The 16,714-nt window shown below is 37.2% G+C and overlaps 1 pseudogene; it reads left to right on the top strand.

The window, feature by feature from the left end:
* Positions 1–575: 575 nt before the first annotated feature.
* Positions 576–16,714, top strand: part of LOC121420467 — a 62,441-nt pseudogene continuing 46,302 nt past the window's right edge.

The following is a 16,714-nucleotide window of genomic DNA, read 5'->3' as shown; positions in this document are numbered from 1 at the left end:
GTATTTAAATTCATGATATTGAAAACTATATTACTAAATATTGTCATATTATGAATATTAAACAGGGGCTTGTTTGAATACTTTCATGTACATGTACATGTAGGTTTTACTCCTTTGGGAAGATCATTTTAACCTGTGTATTTTTTCCAATTCTTCATGGAATTCAAGTTTTTTGAATGAGCTACCCTGGTGAAATATGAATAAATATACAGCTTAAGACAGTTAAAGGAAGACAAGGAGACCTACATGTAAGTGTAGCAATGCTTGTAAATTAAGGTTCCTCATTATATGAGGACAGAGACCAGCCAGGCGCGGGAAATATTTCAAAATCTTAATCTTATTTTTAGTATTAATCTGGATTAAAACCGAATAACTCTTTAGTGTGAATGAGTCCTTTTTGCAACACCCTCCTTTCTAATTCCCCCAAACTCCATGCAACGGCCCATCCTAGCCATCAACCCTGACTACCACTCCTTCGTCTGACGCAGGGGCGTTCATAACATCCTGTCATTCCTGGTGAGGTTCTGTTGTTGCGGCCTTCTCCGGAGATAATCGACCAATTCCTTTTGTTATTTTTTGAGGTCCCCACTGGATTATCAATCACCGTTTCTGTACTTCCAGCATGCTTTGATGGTCAGGAGTATCAAAAGTGATATATTTCTAAAAGGATATACTTTGTCATTGATTGAGCAAGAGTTCACGTCAACTTCAAGTACATTAAATAGTTCCGTGGATATGGGGAGGACACTTTGCATTATTTTAGGAACATGGTCAATAATTGTTTGAGGATTGTCAATTTGATGGATCAAAAGTGCAGGATAAAAAAAGTGAGTTTATCTTTCACACTATAATTGTTTTCTTCAAAAGTGTCTATGGATCATAAATGTGCATATTATATGTTTCATGGTTAATTAACATACTTGTATGTAGTGCATGTATTAAATGCGCAAACTTGATCAATGATGTTTTTCAAATGGTAATGAATTTCCCCCCTTTTTCTCTCTCTCTTTTCACTTTTTTCAATATTCCATGTCTTCATCTTGAAAGACATTTTTCCGACCAACAAGAATCCTCCCTGATGCAACTATGATTTCAACTGTGGGTCTTTGAAAGCTTTTGGCCATTATTTAATTCAAAACTTTAATTAAGCAAACAATTTTAATTCAGTCGTTTAATGCACCGCTATTAAGGAATACTGATATTGGCTATATTATCTGAGGATTTTTTTTCTCTTTTCTCACATGAATATTGAATTGAATGCGAGGCCTACCAGCTATTGGGTAAATCTCAAAATGGGCCAATTTAATGCAGTCTTTAGGGGTGTTGCAGGAAAATATTTGGCATCAATTGCAAATTTCAGTTGGAAATTCACAAGTGATAGATCAATTTTAACAGCAAAAAGATCAATTCTAAAAGCAAATAGATCGAATAAAGCAATTTGATTCAATTTTGTTGATAAAAGTAGCAATCAATCGCAAATTTATGATTAAGAAATTTAAACAACCTTCTCATTACCTTCTTAAAACTAGTTTATACTGGAAACTAAACTAGTAAACGTGTAGTGAGAACGGTCGAAGCGATCTTCCAAACCGGTTCATAAAAACCACATCGCAATGTAGTTTTCAAGATCGCTATGTCGCGTTAAACTGGTTTTAGCGTGAGGACACAACCGTTCTTTGGGAAGCGATCTTCACACATTTTGAGCATGCTACTCCACACGACAGGTGCTGCAGTTTCGAATTTTGCGCGAAACGTGTCACCCCACTGAGAGCTTTTCCATAGCAACAAGATCACTATGTGAAGTACTTTTGAGGCCGTTATCATTCATTACGCTTTCTAGAACTACATGTAGTTTACTGGAAACCGATTCGAGAAATCAATTTGGAAGATCGATTTGCTAGCGTTCTCACTTGATCACACGAAAGTGGTTTTCAAAATCACTTCACGTAAAGCGCTCTTATTCCTATGGAAACGTTCTCAGTGGGGTGACACGTTTCGCGCGAAATTCGAAACCGCAGCATAGGCATTCTACACCTGACGTGTGGAGTAGCGCGCTCAAAATGTGAGAAGATCGCTTCCCGAAGAACGGTTGTGTCCTCACTTACGCTAAAACCAGTTAAACGAGGCAAAGCGATCTTGAAAACTACATCGCGAGGTGGTTTTCCAAACTGATTTGGAAGATCGCTTCCAAGACCGCTTTGACCGTTCTCACTACACGTTAAACTAGTTTCCAGTAAACTAGTTTTAGGAACGTAGTGAGAACAGCCTCTTTGAAAACCACTTTCGTTTGATCAAGTGGGAATGCTAGCAAACTGATTTCCAAACTGGTTTCCTGAATTAATTTCTAGTAAACTAGTTTTAGAAAGTGTAATGAGAATGGTGTCTTATGATTGATTTAATTTGCACATGATTATAAGTTTCTTGCATATCCCCTATTAAAGATGTGTTTTCATAGTTTGTGAATCAGGAAATGTGAACCGACTATCCTGAAACCATCTTCACCCTCCCCTGGAAGCGTGGAAGTCGAGTTGATTATGTACCTGATCAAGCGAACACCGAGGTTTCTTCCTCCGTTCATTTCCACATCTTCATCTTTGTCCTGGTACCTTGATCGAAGAGATTGATTGATGGGATTGATTGACTACATTGATTGTTGATGTTGTTTTGGTTATATTGCGGTTGTCTTGTGTAATCTGAGCTGAATTCATCCTCGATTCGTTCCAGGATATTTGATTTGGCACTGGTTTTGTTGTATGCTGTTGTACTTTCTTCTCCCACGTTTTCTTTTCAAAGCTACTGGTATGATTTACTTGAATTACATGGAGTATGGGCCTTGTTGCATTTTTATACCCCTTTCATAAACCCAATTATGCAGCTAATAGCAGCATAATTTGGTCGTAAAATTGGAGGAGGACCAGAGTTATCCGCATTATTTTGATGCTGCTATTATCCGCATAATAGCAGCATCGGGACAAGATTTTGAGTTTATTAACACATTTCCAAATAATGCGGATAATTGCCATGGTGCGGTCACAAGGTCACCCTTTTCCAACACAACCGCATCGGAGGGGGCGTGTCCAGTTGTCATGACGATTATCCGCCTTTTTCAGGACAGGCGCTCGTAAAAATAACGCGGCTTATTTTCGGAGTTTGTGAACGCAATTTTTATTGAATTATCCGCATTACTCTTAGGCGGCTAATTGGAGGATAGGTTTATGAAAAGGGTATTATTTACAATTTTTTCACAAAGAATTGTGGAAACCATGAATGTGTATTTGTGTGCAAGCTTACATACATGTATATGGTTGCTTTTCACAACCTACTGCTTAAATCTGAAATATTGGGTAAGCTTTATGTTGCAATGAATGAGGATTTTCCAGTTTTTTGGGGGTGAAATCACAGTTGCTCCAATCCTGTTTAAAATTTTCCCTGTAATTTTTTGCCGGTAAAGTATAAACATACATGTATACTGAAGTATCATAATGACAAAGTTTTATGCAAAGGGACATTTATGAGTTGATGATTGTTCTGCAACAAGATAACTTTTTCAGTTTTATGAATAACAATCTGATTTTGGATTACGAATAGTACATGTACATGTAGTCTTTAAAGATAAATTCCAGTATTGGTAACGATTTCAAAATGACTTTTTACAGAATCTAATATAATGACCACCCAAGTGTCTGTTTGTATGAATAAAAAATATGTGCCAAAGGATTTTGGAAGAAATTGTGTAATTGCTGAGAAATAAGCGAAATAAGCGCGGATTCGGTCACTTCCGTCGGGTCTTTATTCCAGCAATAATAATACATCGTCCCACGTGTGCCTTTCTGTGTTGGTTATCTTCAGTGTGAACATTTTTCAGCGTAGATTTCAAGATTTCACAAAGTTCAGTTTATGTAACTACCAGATCTAGATCCTCGATGATATTCTGACAATTAAGCCTGGTTTTACAGACTTTCTCATGAAATCAGTGTTTACTGCAACTACTGGCATTTCTCTTTAATACAATGACTTAACCTCACCCCCCCCCCCCATTATGAATAGTTAATTTTAAATCTCCAGACTCTAGGGCCGTCTGCACCATCCCGAGTTTTCAAATTAGCGCGCTATTTCTGATCCGGCAAATTATCCCGATCTGAACGATCTTGAGATTATTTGCAATGGAGGCGCAATTATCGCGCTAGTTCGTTGGATTAATCTTGAGATTGCAATCCCAAGTCAACTTGGGATTATTTGCAAAATAGTGCGCTAATTCGTAGGTGCAGATGCACTCAGGATTATTTTATTCACGGCGTCAGACCATAAGGCATCGATGCCTCGCTCGAGCAGGAATTGCTCTTCTTGCGATGGTGGAGACAGGGTTCCTTGAATCTCGAAGAGGACCAATCGGGCTAAAATCTCGAGATTGAACAAACTCGGGATGATGCAGCATGCACTGCCTATTGTTGGTGCAATATTTATTTGCATCACATCTAACTTGGTTTATCTGTTGCTGATGTGGTTTACGGTACACCATGTGGAGTGTTATAGAAACAGTGGATAGAAGAAGAGAAGAAGTGGATAGGCGAGAAAGTGGAGATTTGAGAGTAGAGTATTCTTTCTTGAAAATAGTCCTGAAAAGGACTGTAAACCAGAAGGAATGTTGAGTGAGAACAGCTTGAGTAGTAGAGCTGACGAGGAGGTGCTGGCTTGAGTCGGCGAGTAGAGATAGTAGAAAGACTCTCTTGGTTTATCTGCTTCAGTAAGCATCTCCTTTTATTGTTTACTTTTATTAGGGTGAATATTAAAAAGAACCCTTGTCAATTTTGCTCTCACAGGCACACTGAAAGTACCAGTGCAAAAAGTATTTTGGAAAAAATAAAAACACTTCCTCTCATTCTAATCTAACTTTGCTTCACATTGAGAAGTAAAATTCCTGGTATTCTGTGATCTGAATAGAATACTCAATCTGATGTGTTCTAGAGAGGTTTATGAGCATCCATAGTAGACTTTAATGTACATTTGAGAAGTGCAGCAGTTCTCGCTGCTGCGTCAATGAATTGCCACTCTTCAGTAATTTCTTGTATCGACATCTGTCATTGTTTGGTCATTGCAGTAAACACACACTTTCACTGGCAATGGTGTACTTTTAGTGTTGTCTTCAAAACACCGTCAGAACTCATTTGTTATGAATTCGTGCGAGTACCCTGATGTACAGCCTACTACAGGGTGTGTTCAGTTATTGAAACTAGAATATATTTTTTAAAAATCAGGAATTCAATTGATGTATTGAAATCCAAGTTAATTCTCTCTTACATGTGTCTTTTGGAGGCGTCGCAATGTAGTTCTGACTCTCGCATTGTAGTCAGAGGATTGTATGTTCCAATCCCCACTACAACCTACATGTAGTGTTCTCTAAAGGAAAGGACTCCATCCACACTCGGCCACTATCCACCCAGGTGTTAAATGGCTGCCCTGAAGGATGCGAAAGCCTAGAATGTTTGGCAATATAGTCTTTGAAAGTCTTTTGCTGGAATGCTCCCCAGGGAGTGGAGAAACATTAGGTGGTTTCTAACCGCCTTGATCACAAGAGTACCCATTAAATTATTAGAACTCTTTCAGGCTAAAGAATGATAATGACTTCATTCACACCACTCCAAAGACATATACCCCTCAGGATATAAAGTTCCTGCAGTTACAAACATGCACATTATGGTCAGATTAGCAAGCAAGGTGCTATATTCAAAATCGCTAGCCCAGCAGCCACCAACGGCTATAAGTTCCCGTAAATTGCTTTCACACTGCCAAAATTACCAGGTATTTTCTGATCGGGGTAGAAAGTGAAATGAGAATGGCCTCAAAGCAGACTGTCAATAGAATCATGATTGAGATACATTGCTCTCAATTAAACGTCTATGGTTGCGCATAATCACCATTCAAACTGCATACATGTAAATTTATCAGCGTTTCATGCTTCCATTGGAAAATGCTTATTTATACGATTGATGGAAATTGCCTGAACTCAATCATGGATTGAACTACAGCAGCACCTTTAAAGACTGATTTATCTTGGGCATAAAGAATGTCTTATTCTCAGTGATTGCAGTCATGGACGGACAGCTCATACCAGAAACACTAGTGTCCAATCACAACTCATGTTCAATAATTTTTAGTCTCACCATCTGTCTGTGTTAATAGACATTTCATCTTCTCTTCACCCTAGTGATGTTTTATTGTTTTCCCTTCCAGGTCTGACAGAAAGTGAATAAAGCATTCATATGTGCATTGGGGTCAGGTTACAGAGCACTGAGGATCACATAAAAGGAGGTATGTGGGACTACAGACCTTTTTTTTCCTTTTGTTTATCCTTCCCTTTGTGTACATGTATATCACACAAGCATAACTGTAACACTGAAAATAAACATAGAATAGAATTAAAACTAATAACCGTTACTTTTAGTGATTTCACAGTAATGCACATGGTTGGTATGCAATTGACGTAACTGATGACATCACTCAATTACTATTTATTTTTTTCTTTTAGTAAATATTCTAACATTTCTATGGAGATATTTCTCAATTATGGTGTGAAAATACCATTAGTGTTGTGGTTCAATGAGGAGTTTTCTTTAATATTGTCAAATCTGCATATTAAAATTTAATGTATTCATAAGAAATACAGAAGAAATGCTCATCATTTACACTTCGATTGTTTGTATAGCCATACTATACTTTTACAACATTTTGTGAAAAACAGCAAAATTCTTAAATGTCATATAATTTCTAATAAATATGTACATCCATTGTTGAAGTTGTCAGTGTTGCTTGTGTGTTTTTCTATTTTTACTCTACAACTTCTTTTCTCTTTTTGGTGCGATGAATTTCTCCTTTGGCATCAAGTAAATTTTATGAATCATATTTGGAGCTCCCTTTTCAAATGGGAAGTTCACCCTGACTATGAGTTGGGTTTAATGAAAGCACAAAAATTATAGAGAAAAATGTTGGTGAAATTTTGATGAAAATCTATCAAGGAATAGAGAGGTATGGATTTTAAGTTTTTGAATTGTGATGCCATATGCCAGCAGCTCCCCATACCATGTTATGTTTTTTTTTAATTAAACATGATGATTAAAAAGATTTTTCCTTTAGAAAATGGTATGAAATCATACGTCTGATGGCATCACAAAATCAAAACTTTTAAAATGTATTACTTTTAATCAAACCTTCACCAATATTTTTTCTCTACTTTTTCTGATTTTTGTTAAAACCAAATTATCTTGTGGGTGAATTTCCCCTTTAAAGGTCCCACTTTCATCAACTGACAGCTAATGATGAAAGAGGCCCATTGCCTGCTGTATAGGCCGTGGTGAGAGAATTAAGAGAAATTAAAGCTAGGTAGCGTAGTTTGCACTTCTTATTTCCAATCATTACTGGAGCTAAAATCACCTTTAAAGTTCCCTCTTTGACCGACCCACCTGCGTCAAAAGAGGCCCTGGTTTATTTATGTTTCACTCACGTGTGTACTCTATTCCACGGATTGAGAATTCAAAGGAAATCAACGCCTTCATAGAACTGTATTTCTTGAGAGAGTGTTAGCATAGAATTCATATTCTTTATATGGAGTAAGAATCAAAGAGAGTTTGCTTCTCTTTGACCCACCTGCGGGGGGGGGGGGGGGGGAGGGGGTGTCCCAGGAAGCTGTTTGTATTAAAGTTTATGAATAAGCTCTGTATTTCTTGAGATACTGTGAGGATCTAGAATTCATTTTCTCTTTATATGTAGTAAAAATCAAAGAGAGTTTGCTCCTCTTTGATCCACCTGCCGGGGGGGGGAGAGGATGGTGTCCCAGGAAACTGTAAGTTTATGAATGATGTTTGCACCTTTGGACCAGGGAAGGGATCCTGGGTTGTGCCTATCACTGTTTTGTGAAAAATAATCGAAACCTTATTTTACATCCGATTTTGATGACATTTTCAGCATTATGCTATAGGTTGATTTTTCTCTACTTATTCAAATCAACATTTTGCTGGGGTGGACTTGACCTTTTATAGAGAAAATACTTGTATCGGCTTTTTGTTTGAGGAAGTTTAGGAAATGTACATGTACCCAACCCAATTAGTTCTATAGAAATAACAATAATTTTGAAATTTTCATTGGACTTTGATTTCCATGGAATATTGATAAGGACTACATGTACAGGTGTTAATAGAGGACCACACACTGAGGTGTTAAAATTACACCCTAGAGATTGAACATAACACCAAAGAGTGTAAATGTAACAACCAAAGGTGTTGTAATAACACCTATAGGTGTAAAACTAACACCACCAATTTAACACCGGTGTAAAATAACTGGTGTGGTCCTCTATGTACACCGGTTAACACCAGGATTATTCAAACCTCTAGAAAGTTGTTTTGTTACATTTCTTCCTCTGCATCATACACGTACAGAAAGGACTTTCTCTCTGTTATTAAGTTGCTAATATTTATCCTTGCCTTTAAACTTTACTCAATGAGCCACTCTGTTTGAACAGGCATCATTAATACCACATCTCATGAATCACGCTCAACTAACCCGCCAGATTTTCTTTTGGCTTCCCGAGACCGGGTGTTTGTTTTTCATTTTTGTCGCCAGGCGCCCAATCTCGGCTTTGACAACTTCATCAAACACTATCGTCAATATCATATTAAAAGGATATTATATTGAGATGCTGAGTGTATTAAGGGGATAGGAAACTTGAATACTATATTCTGTAGTTGATAAGTCAAGGTACTTGTTCATCAGATTGCCAACTTGTAAGATCTAAAAAAAACTGAATGAATGTAGTTTCTAGTTTCGACTTGTAAAGAAAAGGGCAAAACTGTGAAAGTTCCTCATCAAGATAATAAACACATGTTTTTATATAACTTGTTTTGTAACTCACTGTGCCTCAGAAGAAATTGTTAAAATGAGAAAGGATTATGAAGAATAAAGTACCTCTGAACGAGGAAAAGAAAAAAATTATTATTACCTTGCAGACATAGGGCCCCTTTCCCGTCCCATTTGTTAATTTTTTTAAAGAAGTGTGTTATCAATTTACATTTTTGACTGGTCTATAGAATTATACAAAGCATAATATTCAGTAATTTATTCAGTATACTTGATTCTTTCTTTACTGTGATGTGTTCGGTATGATTCATATATTTTTTATGCATACGCCTGAGGGTAAGAAGGGCAAGATGCGCTGAGATTTGTTGAAGCAAAAATAATTCCCCTGCATGCATGTCATTTTCACAGGGGTACAAGCAAAGGCAAGGACAACATGCTTTCATCAGACAAAACACAAGAGGGATATGAAAGGGTAGTCTCGGAGAGGCGGGCGGGGTTCAAGTTGAAATCCTATCTTTTCAATTACAGGTTAATTTGTCAAATTTGAAGGCGGAGATGCATCGGTGTGTGTGTGCGAGATATGTAAATGAATGGTGATATTTCTCGGGCGGTAGTTCTAGAAATCTTGTTAGGCATCGTGGCAATTTAACAGGATTTGGGAAATTTTGTTTGTGATCTAGTTGGTAGATTCATAAAGTGATACTACATGCATTCATTCCATCTCTTGAGAATACATGTATTGAAGGAATGATTGTGTACTCTGGAGCCATAGTCTTCTCCATTATCAATTTGTTTTTTCCCCCCTTTTGACATTAATTTATTTATTAATTTGCAAAGATGTTTTTGTTTTGTCTTTCTTTCTTTTTCTTTCTTTCTTTCTTTCTTTCTTTCTTTCTTTCTTTCTTTCTTTCTTTCTAGATTTGTAGGACTACCTACTTTAACAATTTTCATTCATTTTTATATGTCAAGTAATTAATTCTTCATTCATTAAAAATGTTCATTCATTCTGTAATTCCTAAATTTATTCATTTATTTGTTTATTTGCTCAGTCATTCATCAATTCATTTATTCATTCTTTCATTTATACATTCTTTCATTCATTAATTTGCTCACTCACTCGCTCGCCCACTCACTCACTCACTATACTTGCTTGTTTACTCACTCACTCATTCATTCATTTGATATTGTTTTGTTTCATTAATTTCTGTATATTATAGTAATGGATACCATCCCATTTGAGCAACCAGCATTTCTACTTTTGAGTCATTACACTTCGGTGTGTTACTGTAATTATTGTATTACATGTATGTATAGGCCTAATATATAATAAAAATTTATCTTTGTGTTGAATTCTATTACCCTGCATATTCTCCTTAAAAGAGGAGTGTCCTGGGAGTTTTCCTTGAATTTGCAGTTTTACATGCAGTTACATAACTACATGTACGAATATACTTGTCCAAAAACCAAGCAGGCAGATCATTTTTTTAAAATACATATGTAGGTTCCCACATCTCATTGGATTTACCCATGTCTCTCTCAAAAAAATGCTAAACATACAATTTTATTATGGAGATACATGTAGAAGGCAGGGTGACTTCATTTGATTTTTTTATGGGAAACTTTTGTCTGTCATTTACCAGAACATAGGATTATTTGCTCCTTTTTTGTCTTCAATAGAGAATTCTCTTGTTAGCATTCATGTAGAACAACATAAAGGCCTAGTTTGGAAAACCATGTCCTTGATAATTCACATGACATACAGTTCAAATCAAGCCACTATACAGACATACCCAACCTCATCATAAATCCAGCGCAAATCCTCGCTGCACTTGCTCTTATTTCCCTGGTTTCCTTTAGAGGCTCATAATGGAAGTGAAACTCTTGTTTCTGAGGCCATCCCAGGAATACCTATCACTTCCCAATCGTTTCCGACCCTCCCCCAGTGGATAGGATTTCTTGGCGCAATATGACATATCAATAGGTGGTTTCAAACCGCCTCGATCACAAGAATCCCCGTTAAATTACGAGAACTTTTTTTGGCTAAAAAATACCCATTAATTATTCCTGCATTCACACCGCCCCGCGACGTACCCTTCGGGATAAGTTCCCGAAGTTACGAGCATGCGCAGTATGGTCTGATAAGCAGGCAAGGCGCGAGATTCAAATTCACTAGCCCAGCAGCCACCCACGCCGCCGCGCCCAACGACACGCTTGGCTAAATGTTCCCATAACTTGCTTTCACATCGCCAAAATACCTGCGACCTTGGAAAAATCCCCACGAAAGTTCTTGTAATTTCGCCAAGTACCTACTATTTAGCGGGTATTTTCTTTTGGGGAAATTACGCGTAGTTTGCTTTCACATTACCAAAATACCTGGTATTTTCTGATCGGGGTAAATTTTACCCCGATCAGAGAATACCTGGAACTGGCGAACTTCGAGGCGGTCTGAAACCACCTAGCTTTCACTTGTTTGTATGTGCAGTGGCAGGCAGATTCAGGAGTTGGACGTAGACACGTCACGTTCTCACTACTTTCCTATAGAACTAGTTTTACTGGAAACTAGTTTTATAACACGTAGTGAGAACGGTCGAAGCGATCTTCCTAACCGGTTCAGAAAACCACCTTGTGATGGAGTTTTCAAGATTGTTTTGCCTCGTTAAACTGGTTTTAGCGTGAGGACACAACCGTTCTTCGGGAAGCAATGTTCGCACATTTTGAGCACGCTACTCCACACAACAGATGAAGAAAGCCTATTGTGCAGTTTTGAATTTAGCGCAAAAAGTGTCAACCTGACGAGAGCTTTTCCATAGCAACAAGATCGCTTTACTTGAAGTGATTTTGAAAACCACTTTCGTGTGATCAAGTGGGAACGCTAGCTAAGCGATCTTCCAAACTGGTCTCCTGAATCGGTTTCTAGTAAACTAGTTTTAGAAAGCGTAATGAGAATGGCCTCTTAGAGGGGTTCTAATACCCTTTTCATAAACCTATCCTCCAATTAGCCGCCTAAGAGTAATGCGGATAATTCAATAAAAATTGCGTTCATAAACTCCGAAAATCAGCCGCATTATTTTTACGAGCGCCCGTCCTGAAAAAGGGGATAATCGCCATGACAACAGGACACGCCCCCTCTGATGCGGTTGTGAATGGAATAGGGCACCTTGTGCCGCACCATGGCAATTATCTGCATAATTTGGAAATGCGTTCATAAACTCAAAATCTTGTCCCGATGCTGCTATATTATGCGGATAATAGCAGCATCAGAGTAATGCGGATAACTCTTGTCCTCCTCCAATTTTACGACCAAATTATGCTGCTATTAGCCGCCTAATTCATTTAAATGGGGTTTATGAAAGGGGTATAAGACAGTCTAGCAAATCTGGAAATAGATGGGGCACAGATGATTGTAGATTAAGGTTTTATTCGACAGGTACATTCAATTCTCAATATAAAGGGGGTTTGTGACCCGTGTTGCCCGCCTGGATCTGACATTAGACAAAAATTATTATTTCTTTTAATTTTTTGTGCCTACTTTTCACAACATAACTTGGTACATTGGAAGCTTTTAATACTGTATGACACTCAAGGGGCATTTTCCAGGGATTTTTTTTTTTGGGGGGGGGGCAAAATTACCCTCCGCCTTCATATTATTTTTCCCCTTTGATTTGGTATGTGAACACAATTCGTAAAAATGTGTGAATTTAGAGTTGACTTATATGCTTTTCACACTGCACTTTTTGTCCTAGATTAGTGGGGCTAAGTGGGGGTCTTAGCCCCACCAATTTCCCAGGGTTAAGCTTAGCCCACTTCGTTTTCACACTACATTTTAGCAAAGTGGGCTAGCACGGTAAATAGTACGGTACTATCTGGCCCTGCAAAAAAGCAGGGTTAGCCCGCTTATTGTGGTGCTAGCACCACAATTGCGGTGCTAAGAGATGCAGTGTGAAAACGAAACAGGGCTAAGGAAATGCGGTGCTAAGCATCAGCCAATCACGGAAGTAGAATTGCACGTTAATCACTCTCTGTATGGTAAAATCATCAATATTCATGAGCTGAGGGATAGTCCGGGGTTAAGGCATTAACCACGGTTGAGCAGATAGTATGGGGTTAATACCCCTTTCACAGTGCGCTTTTCACCGGCGAACTTCACCGGCGAAGTTCGCCAGCGAAGGGGAAAGTGTCCAGTATGAAAGGTACACAGGAGAACTTCACCGGTGAAGTTCGCCGGCGAACTTCTCCACCTCTAGAGGTGGAGAACTTCGCCGGTGAAACAGCCAGTATGAAAGCAAACCGGAGAACTTCTCCTCTTTAATGACGTCAGAGGTCAAATTTTTTTTCTCTCCCGAAGTCCCCTGCATCGAGATTCCGCGCGCAACTACTTGCAAGCTCAGCTGAATGCTGTGGCCAAGTAGATACCCTCGAATCGCCCATTGAACTTTCGCCGGTGAAAAAATGTCAGTGCGAAAGGGTACATTTTTTTTTCGCCGGTGAAGTTAGGAATGCGAGGCGGAAAGTTCGCCGGTGAAAAATGAAGAGGGCAGCGTGAAAGGGGTATAAGAAAGACAGTGTGAATTGAAAAAAAGATAGTATGGGGTGAAGGATAGTCCGGGGTTAAGGATAGTATGGGGTTAAGGAAATGCAGTGTGAAAAGCATATATAAATGGTTTTTAATGATAATGTGAATGCTGCTGTATGAGGTGATGTGTTTCATGTCTTAAATGTCTTAAATTGTTCATATCGTATGTTTATTGGCCTATTTGATGGTATTTCGTTATTCATGATCTGGTGAAAAAAAAGGTGTAAATTGTAATTTTACTTTTGATACAATTTGTTGTGCAAAGTATTTCTATTTCCTTAAAACTTCATTTTCCTTTTTCTTAACCGCTTATACCCCTTTCATAAACCCCATTAAAATGAATTAGGCGGCTAATAGCAGCATAATTTGGTCGTAAAATTGGAGGAGGACAAGAGTTATCCGCATTACTCTGATGCTGCTATTATCCGCATAATAGCAGCATCGGGACAAGATTTTGAGTTTATGAACGCATTTCCAAATAATGCGGATAATTGCCATGGTGCGGTCACAAGGTCACCCTTTTCCAACACAACCGCATCGGAGGGGGCGTGTCCAGTTGTCATGGCGATTATCCGCCTTTTTCAGGACGGGCGCTCGTAAAAATAATGCGGCTTATTTTCGGAGTTTATGAACGCAATTTTTATTGAATTATCCGCATTACTCTTAGGCGGCTAATTGGAGGATAGGTTTATGAAAAGGGTATTAGAGGCAATTTGCGAATTTGCGTTATATAAAATTGGTATTGTTATTATAAATTTGTATTACTTTCTATTACCAATCACTTCCTAATCTGTTTCTCTTTTCCTGATATTAGAGGTGTGTATGTGGGTGTGTGTGTTTGTGTGTAATAGCGAGGATGAAGAAAAAACAGAAGCAATCATTTATAAAATGAGGCCTTTACATGTACATCTTTAAATTATGGTTTTGCTGTGAGTCTTTCATTGTTTGCTTTTATAGGACAAGGTACTAGTATTTTTAGTGTCAAACATAAACTGAAAGTGAAAAAAAGGGACAAAATAAGAAATGGAACAATGATCTTTGTATTTTATTCAAATGCAAAGTCAAGTACATCCTGTTTTCAAGCCAAAGATAGATTGAAAAAAAATTTCTTTGATGGTGAAAAATTATAAATAGATTTGTTTGAATTGCACAATAACAACTGCCTGTCAAGAAGAGATTGATGATATGAAATCAGATAGCAATAAAGAAAGTGAAAATAGAAATAAAATGTTGCCAATTCGATTTAAAAGAATCCCCTTTCCTCAATAAAAAAAGCTTCAACTTCTTGTTGGATTGCACAATAAAAAAATATCACGAGAGTCGAGAGATGCATGTGTAAGAAAGTGAAAATGATTTGTTTTACAGAAAAACATGTTCAAAGCCTTTAGATTAACTATCTTGTGCTAGTGATGTCTTTCAATTTCATTTTTCTGTATACCTGAAATTCCCATCTCTTTATGTTTAGGATTTGTATATATGTTTGTATTTTGTTTTGATTTATGTTATACAGGGCCCCAAGTACAACAGTATTTGACTACTGATGGGGTTGCCCTGTTTAAAAAAAGTAATATATAAATAAATAGATAAATAAATAATGAATGAATGAATGAATGAATAAGTAGATATATAAATAAATACACAAATAAATGAATTTGAATAACATTTTCTTTGCTTAATGCCGACAGGTCTATAGCTTTGGTAAATGGCTAGTAATGTGAACTACGTTTACATGTCTACTCATGTAACATCAAATATACAAAAGCAAGCATAGTAGTCATTGAATACATTTTTTCCCCATTAGAACTTTATACATGTAAATAAAGCATTTTTCCAGCCTTTTTTTTTATTTTAATTCAAATCATACAGCAGGGTGTTACATAACTACGAATATACTTGTCCAAAAATCTATTTCACTTGCCCGAAAAAATCATTAAAATTTACCTCTCCAAAAGAAAGTTTTGCGGTTTTATAAACCATTGACCTTTTTTCTCTTTTGACATGTCCTGATCTACTGTGTAATATTGCATTTCTTTTTCCTATTAAAGAGATTTTATCTTGCCAGCCATGACCAAAATTAGGGTCAATATATCATACATGTATCAACCCTAATTTTGGTCATTCTTCTTTGAGAATTTTGCTTGCCCAATTCGGGCAAGTAGTTTTGGCCTTAACTCCATAATACTTGCCCGACTCTAACTTTTACTTGCCCCGGGCAATCGGGCAAGTGCTTATGTAGTACCTTGCATACAGTATGGAACAAGTAAACTTAATGAAGAAGAAAGCAGAAGATTGAAGAGGTTACAAGAGGATATTAAGAGTAGCAATGGAATTAAGAAAGGAGAGAAGGGGGTAGAGGTATTAACAAATAGGAGAATCCGGATAAAATTGAGAACCCATCATAAATAACAGAGTCCAATAGACAAGCATTACTTTTATTTCCCCTCTCTAATTTTAGACGCTGTATCATTAATAAGACATTCCTTAATGACTCATTAATGGTGAAATGTAGTGTGTCATTACTCCTAATCTAAGGAACATCTGTTTTCCTATTAGAGATTTTTTTCTTCAAATTAAAGACCATGTTCAACAAGATGTGACAAGATTAGGAGAACTCTTTAACACATTCCTAATGAAACTTTAATTTTTTTCTAAATTAATCTTGATAGCTTTGATTGGTTGGATTCAAATAGGCCTATTGTATGTGTTGCACAAACTTGAAGAAAAAAGGACTTTGATTTACAATGACTGATAAAAATAATGAATGAATAACAGTAATAATGGTGGGGGGCTTTTTAGGACCAAGAAAAAAAAGAAAACAAAAGAAAAGGGTGGGATATCATTTTGTGAATATTATGTCGCAATTGGTTCATTTTCAGTAGGTCTAATGCCTATTTGTCTACTATCATTTGGTCTACCATCAGTTCGTCCACTATCCACATGGTCTAATAATCATTTCGTCTAATATCCAGTTGGTCCAATTGCTTTACTCCAAGTCTAATTGGACTACACTGTGTTAATTGAGCAAAATGAATGAAAATAAAATGGATATTTATAGACCAACTGGTTTGGAGACAAAATGGTCTTAGACGAACTGGTGATTAGATGAAGTGGTGATTGGACCCAATGGTTATTGGACCAAATGGTTGTTAGACAAAATGTTGATGGATGGAATGGCATAAGACTCAAAGAAGGTACATACATATAGACCATGTGATGAGTGGACAAGTTGGCAATAGATGAATAGGCAATTACCCAAAAATCTATCACAAAATCAGATGTTTGTAATAAAAA

The sequence above is a fragment of the Lytechinus variegatus genome, chromosome 8 (genome assembly GCF_018143015.1).
Source record: "Lytechinus variegatus isolate NC3 chromosome 8, Lvar_3.0, whole genome shotgun sequence".
Classification (NCBI taxonomy): domain Eukaryota; kingdom Metazoa; phylum Echinodermata; class Echinoidea; order Temnopleuroida; family Toxopneustidae; genus Lytechinus; species Lytechinus variegatus.
Note: the sequence above shows the minus strand (reverse complement) of the source record. Positions and strands in the feature narration are given on the sequence as shown.